A 9161-nucleotide genomic window follows, 5' to 3' on the forward strand; every position below is an offset into this window, starting at 1 on the left:
CAAGCAAGATGACTTCAGCAGCATTCTCCTGCCTGTGTTCCAAAGCACCTAATATAATTGGCATGCTCCTCTGACACTAGATAGAATGGGTATGCATCATGACTAGTATCCATTTTGACTAGTAGCCATGGATAACCCCGTCCTCCATAAGATCATAAGGAAAGCCCTGCTGGATCAGACCAAGGCCCATCAAGTCCAGCACTGTTCACACAGTGGCCAACCAGGTGCCTCTGGGAAGGCCACGAACAAGACGAAAGCAGCAGCATTATCCTGCCTGTGTTCCGCAGCACCTAATATAATGGGCATGCTCCTCTGATCCTGGAGAGAGCCCTCCTCAGGCTCTACACCAAAAATCTCCAGGTAATTCCCAACCCAGAGCTGCCAACCCTACCGATCATGCCTGATCTTGGAAGCTAAGCAGGGTTGGTCCTGGTTAGTATTCAGATGGGAGACCACCAAGGAATTCTCAGAGTTGCTATGCAGAGGAAGGCAATGGCAAACCACCTCTGAACATCTCTCCCCTTGGAAACTGTATGGGGTCACCATAAGTCAGCTGAGACTTGACAGCACTTTACACACACAAGGTGCCAGGACGCAGTAAGCATCTATGCCCTGTTGTTGCCAGCTCTAGGTTGGGAAATACCTGGTTTTAGGGGCAGAGCCTGAGGAGAATGGGGTTTAGGGAAGGGTCTCAGCAAGGTATATTGCCATGCAATACACCCTCCAAAGCAGCCATTTTCTCCAGGGAAACTGGTCTCTGTCGTCTGGAGACTAATTCTGGGAGATCCCCAGCTACCTCCTGGAGGTCGATCACGATGGGTAGCCATGTTAGTCTGTTGCTAGCAGTAGAAAAGAGCAAGAACCCAGTAGCTTTTACAAAGAAGAAGAATAAGAGTTGGATTTTATATGCCCACTTTCTCCACCACTTAAGGGAGACTCAAACCGGCTTGCAATCACCCTCCCCTCCCCACAACAGACACCCTGTGAGGTGAGGTAGGCGGGACTGAGAGAGCACTAAGAGAACTGTGACTAGCCCAAGGTCACCCAGCTGGCTTCATGCGTAGGAGTACGGAATCAAACCCAGTTCTCCAGATCAGAGTCTGCTGCTTCAAACCACTACACTACGCTGGCTCCCAAAGGGAGTTTAGAAAAAGAGACTGCTGAATTACAACTAATAATGAAGCTCAAGACTATGCATTCTCCTGCACTTAATAGAGATCTGGGATTCCTGTCTCATTACCAATGCTGATTTCTCCATACCTATCACCCCTCTGCATATCACATCTAATCCAATCATACCAGCTAATGTCATTTACTTGCTTTTGACTTTTACATTGCCATTGTGTGTCTAATGCACTCTTCTCTGCTTAAGGATGGATGGAATCACATTCTCACTGTATCTGAAGAAGTGAGCTGTGGCTCACGAAAGCTCCTACCCTGCCAGAAATTTTGTTAGTCTTTAAGGTGCGACTGGACTCTTGGCTCTTTTCTACTTCCTGGAGGTCGACAACCTTAGATTCATGTGTAAACGGTTGGCTACTGCGTGAACAGAAGAAAATCAAGGTGTTGAATAAATTCTATATTGTTATTTCCTGATCCCAGTGTGTTTCCCCTGAGGAAGGTGCTGGCGAAACACATCGGGACCAGGAAACAATAATACAGAATTTATTCAACACCTGGATTCTTTTCTTCTGCTTGCTATTGCTGGCATGGCCCTGACTTCTTCCTGGCTACTGTGCGAGACAGGATACTGGACTAGATGAAAAACAGGTCTGATCCAGCCGTGGTCTTCTTGGTTCCCAGAAGCACGTGGTTGAGCATAGTCAATGAACTGCAAATGTTGCAGGATTGCTGCAGACATAAAGCACAGGCAACTAACCTAACTTCAGGCTTCTTTGATCAGCAGCCCCGGGCCCGCAGCGTTTGCAAAACCACAAACATTTTATTTCTCAAGGGGAAAACATGACATTTCCAAAGTGGAACAGATAAAATGCATTTATGTGCAGTGCAATCAGTTTGTCCCAACCCCCGCCATAGGTCTACCAGAGTTGGAATGTACTCGTCTTGCAAATATAATTTCCCCCATGCTCCTGGAAGCGGCTGGTGCATTGCAAAGTGGACATCAGGAACGACCTCTTCCATCTCAAGCATTAAAATAACTACTTCTTCCCCCCTCCCCGGTATCAAATGGACTCTTCCATCCTCTCTCCCCCCCCCCACTTACGCAGCGTCCATCCAGGCTATCCCGTTGCTCTGCGCCTGCGCCAACTCTCGCCAGCCGGATAAGAGCCCTCTTTAATTCGGTGCTGTCTAATTGAGCGCCTGGTGAATCTTCCCCATATAAAAAAAAATAAAAACGTAGACCCTCGCAGCTCTTAGCCTCCACGCCAACAATCCCTTTTGTCCTGGAGAGTCCCAAGGGTTGTTTCTTCAAGGATTTTGTACAGGCAGTTTTAAAGACAGACCTCGTTGGTCCGAGAAGCCTCGGGGAAGCAGCTCATTTGCGTACGAGGCCTCCCATCGTGCATCGGGGTAGTCAAGAATGGGGAGAAATTTATAACAAAGACGTAAAATTCCCCTTTGTTCGGCTATTAAACAACGAGAGATTGACGAAATAGAGATACAACAACAAAAAAGATGAAGAGATGGATAATTTAAGAAATTTTGAAAGTCACCATGATATGAAAAGTCTCAAAAAGGAAAACTATAAATACTAACGAGGGCAAAGAGCAATTTGTGCTCGCTTCGGCAGCACATATACTAAAATTGGAACGATACAGAGAAGATTAGCATGGCCCCTGCGCAAGGATGACACGCAAATTCGTGAAGCGTTCCATATTTTGCCTCCCCTGCAATCATTAAAAAGCAGTTGCAGGTGGGCGAGGGGGGAACCCGAAATCGTTTATTATTGCTCTTATATGCAAATAATGCATATAGCGACATATTGCACTCTGAGTGGAAATGCTCCAGTGGATCCAACCACGGGGGTTGTACACATGAAGCCTGAGCTCTTTCACATCACCTACTTGCCTGGTCCCTTTAACTGGAGATGCCAGGGATTGAACCTGGCACCTTCTGCATGGCAAGCAGATGCTCTGCCACTGGCCCCTGGCCCCTCCCTCTCCTTTTTACAAAGCTCCCGCCTTGCCCGCTCCTCAACCTATTCAGATTTATCTTTTCCCCCTCCCACATTCCTCCCATTTTTATTTACAAGCAGGGTGCCTTCATTTCTCCTTCCACTATATATAAGAATTCTTCTTCTTCTTTCTTCACGCCTCTGTCAAAATGCAATCAGGCTCACTGCTGGAGGGATTTAGAAAAGGGTGGGGGGCGAGGGAGGGATCTCAACACTTTAAAAAAAAACTTTTTCCCAAGAGAAGCATGCTTGGTTTTCTTGCACATGCACCTATTTGACATAAGTGTATATATATAAATTGAAAGGAGATATGTTTTGGGACACGGACAGGTGGGATATGTCATTGTGCATGTAGCTTCGCACCTTTTGGGACACGTTGGATGTTTATTCATGAAGAGGTTTTGACTTGGATTTGCCGCTCTCTAGAAGTACATCTTCCCCATCCGAATCCTCAAAACTCAAAAATTAGGCCCCATGCAGAGTTTTGAGAATTTGAATCAGAAAAATGTGCATCTAGAGAGCAGCAAATCCAAGGCAAAACCTCCCATGCATAAATGGCCTTTGGATATTTGTTTGTGCGTGTACATTCGCATTTTACCAGGGATTGTAAAAACCGTGCTTGGTGCATGTAAAACCAGATGACAGCAATAAGACACGTTGGATATTTGTGTATGTAGCTTTGCACGTTTAGGGACATGTTGGATATTTGTTTCTGCACGTACCTTCACATTTTACCAGGGATTGCAATAACTATGCTTTGTGCATGTAAATCCACATAATAGCAATACTCAAAGGTTGAAGTTTTCTTCCCTAGAGAAGCTTTATGGTCGTGGGAGCAGCAAAATATGGAACGCTTCACGAATTTGCGTGTCATCCTTGCGCAGGGGCCATGCTAATCTTCTCTGTATCGTTCCAATTTTAGTATATGTGCTGCCGAAGCGAGCACAGAAGATGCATAGACATCATGGCTATATAAACCCTCCACAATTGTAAGAAAGTAGGTTATGGTGACGATTTGGATTTCCCCTCCCACTTCCTTAACATTGTTTTTTTGCATCCTTAATGTCAGAGGCCACCGTGACTGGTTTTGTTTGAGCTTAACTTCTTTTTATTTAGAAGGAAAATGTGTGAAGTTTTGGAACGTGGACGAGGAAAATTGTTTCGCGGGGCCTGATGGGAAAGGATCGCAGAGAGGCATATGGAGTTAGAGGCGGGGCTTGAAGACCGGAAGAGGTCTTTCCTTCCCGCCTACTCTTTCCGAGGCTCTTTTCAATGCTCAGGCTCGGAAGCTAAGCAGGGTCGGACCCGGTTAGTATTTGGATGGGAGACCGACAAGTAAATCCCGGACCTCTCTCCAGAGGCAGGCAATGGCAAACCACCTCTGAACGTCTCTTCCCTTGAAAACGCTATGGGGTCGCCTGGGGGCTGTGACTTCATGCCCCAAAAAAATAAAAAAACAAAACCTACAGTCTCAAAAACAATTACCTGGGTGTAAGCACCATGGAATCAAATGGGTGTTACTTCTGAGTAGACCTAGTCAGGGTTGTTTCCTAAAAGTTTGGCTTCCCCACTCCCTGGAAAAAAAAATCCCCCAAAGCTTTAGCCTTTTTTTTTTATATTTTTTTTTTAATAAGGAAGGTGCTCCATCCATTTGCATTCTTTAGGATGTAGAGTAGGAGTGCCCAACCTTTCAGAGCCTGTGGGCACCTTTGGAGTTTTTTTTCATTATTATTATTTTAATTTATGCTTTAAATTCCTATCCCGCCCTCCCCAGCCGAAGCCGGGCTCGGTGGGTAACAACAAAACAATCACAACATGCAACCATCACTCATACATAGGGTTGCCAGCTCCGGGTTGGGAAATACCTGGAGATTTTGGGGGTGGAGCCTGAGGAGGGTGGATTTTGGGGAGGGGAGAGACTTCAGTGCCATAGAGTCCAATTGCCAACGCAGCCGTTTTCTCCAGGGGAACTGATCTCTATCTGCTGGAAATCGGTTAATGGGGCCTACCATTATATAAGTTGTGTGCCATCAGTGCTTGTTGTTGTTTGTTAATTTCCTACTTAAGCACGGGTTTGTTTTGAATCCTAGTACTTGGTCATGGCATATTGTTTGGCTCAACTCCAGAAATCCCAACATCAAATTTGTAGGCACAGCCCATCCTACACAAGTGAATTTTCTGGATCTAACAGTGGATGTTGACAGTTCTAAGAAGCTTATTATAAAACCTTACAAAAAGATTACCAATAAAGTGGCTCTTCTTCACTTCAACTCTTTCCATCCTATACACTTAAGAAAAAACTTACCGTATGGACAGCTTCTCAGGCTTAAAAGAAATGGCACACAACAAGCGCATTATGTAACAGCAGCTGCATCTTTATCTAGAACCTTGGAAACAAGAGGCTATCCACAGGGAGTAATCCAACGTGCTAAAACCAGAGTAGATACTATAGATCGTTCTCAATTATTTGCCCATAAACAACATCCTCCTTACACAGGCATCACATCCTCGCTGGAATTCACCAGCTATACGAGAGACATCCAAAATATTATTTTAAAACATTGGCACCTAGTTAGGGGATTGCCGGGCTGTGACAACACGCCCCGTTTTGGATATCGCAAATCTAGATCTCTCAGGGACTACCTCATGCATTCAGATATTTTGCCCAAACATACTTCTAACATGCCTTTGAGCCATTTTCGTTGTGGAGAGTGCAACATGTGTCCTTTTGTTTTTCCAGTGAAAGAGTTTAGAAGCACTATCTCCAATTCTGTGATTAAATTGAGACAATTTTCTAACTGTACTAGCAAAAAATGTGATTTACATTCTCAGATGCCCCTGTGGGCTCTTATATGTGGGCAAAACGAGGAGACAAATTAAATTAAGGGTGGGTGAACACAGATCACGTATCCGGAATCATGTGTTTGAAGCCCCATTAGTTTCACACCATCAAGCCTTACATCATTTGGACACAGAAATACAATTTTTTGTAATCTGGCAATATAGATCCAAACCATATTCAAAACAAAATATTGACAGAATCCTTTCCCAGCAGGAATCACGCTTCATTTTTCTTTTTAATACTTTATCTCCCCATGGACTGTATTCAGCTTCTGATTATACTTGTTTTTTGTAAATATTGATCACTAAATGTAATGTATTATAATGTAGTCACCTTTATAATACCCTTTTTGTATAAGATATTGTAGCAATTGTAGTGTTTTCTTATATATCGTATACTCCTTTAAGACTAGTTCTTGCAATCACACCTGTAGCCAATTAGTACACATAAAAATCAGGCTGAATGTTACCGTTGTAAGATCGCTGTTAGCCATCCCTCGATCTGTAAGCTACATGCTTCTCAGCGTTTGGTATGTAATACTCACTTCTTCTTTATATTAGCATTAACAAGTTTAGTGATAAGTATTTTGAGTCCCATTACAATTGTATTTTGCTATTGTAGAGATAGTCATTTCTCGCTATGCCATACTTCCCCGATGGATAAAGCCACTGCGAAATGGGTTTTACCATTCTCTCATCTCGGGATGAAGTAAAATTATGCCATAATTGCGGCTCATTCAGACAAATTCCACATTATTGAACGTGCTGACACATGCTCCTCTGTGTCCTGCTCTACGGAACTCTTGTCTGGGTTTTCCACCTACCTTCTACGGAGCGCCGCCTTGCCTTCGCTTCAACTGGAGCCACGTTGCCATCTGGCGCATGCAGCACCACTCCTTTTGTAAACCTTACAGATTTTTTCGGGACCACATGGTTTTTCTGTATATTGTTATACATTGTATGGGATTTTGTACCTATACCATTATATAAGTTGTGTGCCATCAGTGCTTGCTGTTGTTTGTTAACCACCTGGAGGCTGGCAACCCTACTCATACAATTAAAACCAAAGAATCAAACCGATATAACAATATAAACATCGCAAAACAACTGATGGCACTCGATTAAAATAGTGCCCACTGAAAGACTCTGAAATCAGACATTTCCCCCCAAGTTCACAGCATTGTAATGAAGAGGCCAGAGTATGGCCATCTTGGGTTAAAAGGTTAAATTAGCACAACCTCAGCCCTTTCTGTCTTTGCTCCCTGCTTGCAGAGAAAATATGTGCTGGCTGGCATGGTTATCTAAAATTTAGCAAGTTTAGAGAAAAACACAGTGTGCTAGGACTGAGTTGGCTGAGAGGGAGCAATAACACACAGTACATGGAAGAAGTTACAATTGCTTATTGTTAGGCCAAAATCATCTGCACAACGAGCGATCACTGCCCAAATATGGACAGAAGGACGTGTGTGCGCTTATAATAAAATAACCACATAATGCTAAAAGTATAGGGTTGCCAACTTCCAGGTACTAGCTGGAGATCTCCTGCTATTACAACTGATCTCCAGCCGATAGAGGTCAGTTCACCTGGAGAAAAATGGCCGCTTTGGCAATTGGACTCTATGGCATTGAAGCCCCTCCCTTCCCCAAACCCTGCCCCCTTAGGCTCCGCCCCAAAAACCTCCCGCTGGTGGCAAAGAGGGACCTGGCAACCCTACTAAAAGAAGGTGGCCTTAGTAAAATACGTGATCCTTCTGTGAACGTTGTATAAAAGACCCGAGAGCGTGGGTGTGCGCTGGAATCCAGGGGTTCAAGCCCTGACTTTACCTTTATTCGAATAATGCAATAAAACTTCTTGTCTCTATTTCTGGAGTCTAACTGGTTGTGTAAATTGGGAATGATCCACACGCCAGGCCAAGAGCCTAGCCGACCTGGACGACAAAATGAACAGAATAATAAAGTGGGGGGGAGGGGGGGAGGCCAGCAAAGTATATAGCAATGTGTTTAAAGCATTTTTGTGTGTATTTATCTCTATCGCAAAATGCTTTAAACTTATATATCCGATTGCAACTATATAGCATGAGACGACAACAGTCACTAGAAAAGACCGTCATGATAGGAAAAGTTGAGGGCAGCAGGAAAAGAGGAAGACCCAACAAGAGATGGATTGACTCAATAAAGGAAGCCACGGCCCTCAATTTGCAAGATCTGAGCAAGGCTGTCAAAGACAGGACATTTTGGAGGACTTTCATTCATAGGGTCGCCATGAGTCGGAAGCGACTTGACGGCACAACACACACAGCAATGTATTTAAAGCCTTTTTGTGTGTATTTGTCTATTTCACAAAATGCTTTATACAGGTTGCAATGACATAACTATATAGCAATGTGTTTAATGCCTTTTTGTGTGTATTTATCTGTTCTACAAAATGCTTTAAACTGATGTATCAGATTGCAAAACAAATAAGCATCTCAATGTGTTGAAAGCATTTGTCAGAAGACTTTTGTATATGTATATTGCAGTACATGACATGTACACGCGTCAAAACATTTTGAGCATTTTGCAAAACACGTCTGCACACTCTCCCCTGCTGGGGAAGTGCTTGCTTGCTTGCAGAGGAGGCAAAATATGGAACGCTTCACGAATTTGCGTGTCATCCTTGCGCAGGGGCCATGCTAATCTTCTCTGTATCGTTCCAATTTTAGTATATGTGCTGCCGAAGCGAGCACAAACTGATCTGAAACGGCAAGATTATTTAAAGGCTCCCAAAAAGGAAGTTTACAGGTTATAGTGAGTACTACATCAGTGGTTTTTTTTATCTTTTACCAGTCTGGTTTTTTAATTCTCACATTCATTCATTTCCATTCTCTTTTTTTACCTTCCCATGTTTCAAAAGACTTCATTAGAAAACGATCTGATGCGAAATACCCGCTTGGTGCACGCCGCGTTGCATTCTGGGAGGGCTTCATGCAAATGAGACGCTCTTTGACGGACGTGGGGAAATCCCATTGCCAAGGGCCTGGCGCAATGGGCCTCCGAGCTCAAGGGATCCCCCCCACACACACACACATGCAACAACACACCCGCAATAACTCAGCGTACGCCTGCATAGCCCCACATACCAATTGGTCGTTGCATTATCCTGCCAAGTGCATAGCCGCCCCCCGTCCCAAATTAATGCGATTGC

General features: G+C 44.1%; 3 non-coding genes across 3 annotated transcripts; 1 reads left to right on the top strand and 2 right to left on the bottom strand.

Moving 5' to 3' along the window:
• Positions 1 to 2736: 2736 nt before the first annotated feature.
• On the top strand, positions 2737 to 2843 carry LOC130474042 (U6 spliceosomal RNA). The gene has a single exon (XR_008933193.1). It is a non-coding gene; the product is annotated as a U6 spliceosomal RNA (small nuclear RNA).
• A 1132-nt stretch (positions 2844 to 3975) lies between these two features.
• LOC130474039 (U6 spliceosomal RNA) lies at positions 3976 to 4082 on the bottom strand. Its single transcript, XR_008933190.1, has one exon. It is a non-coding gene; the product is annotated as a U6 spliceosomal RNA (small nuclear RNA).
• Positions 4083 to 8596: 4514 nt separating this feature from the next.
• On the bottom strand, positions 8597 to 8703 carry LOC130474040 (U6 spliceosomal RNA). Its single transcript, XR_008933191.1, has one exon. It is a non-coding gene; the product is annotated as a U6 spliceosomal RNA (small nuclear RNA).
• Between the last annotated feature and the right edge of the window lie 458 nt (positions 8704 to 9161).

The sequence above is a fragment of the Euleptes europaea genome, chromosome 2, assembly GCF_029931775.1.
Source record: "Euleptes europaea isolate rEulEur1 chromosome 2, rEulEur1.hap1, whole genome shotgun sequence".
In the NCBI taxonomy this organism is placed as follows: Eukaryota; Metazoa; Chordata; class Lepidosauria; order Squamata; family Sphaerodactylidae; genus Euleptes; species Euleptes europaea.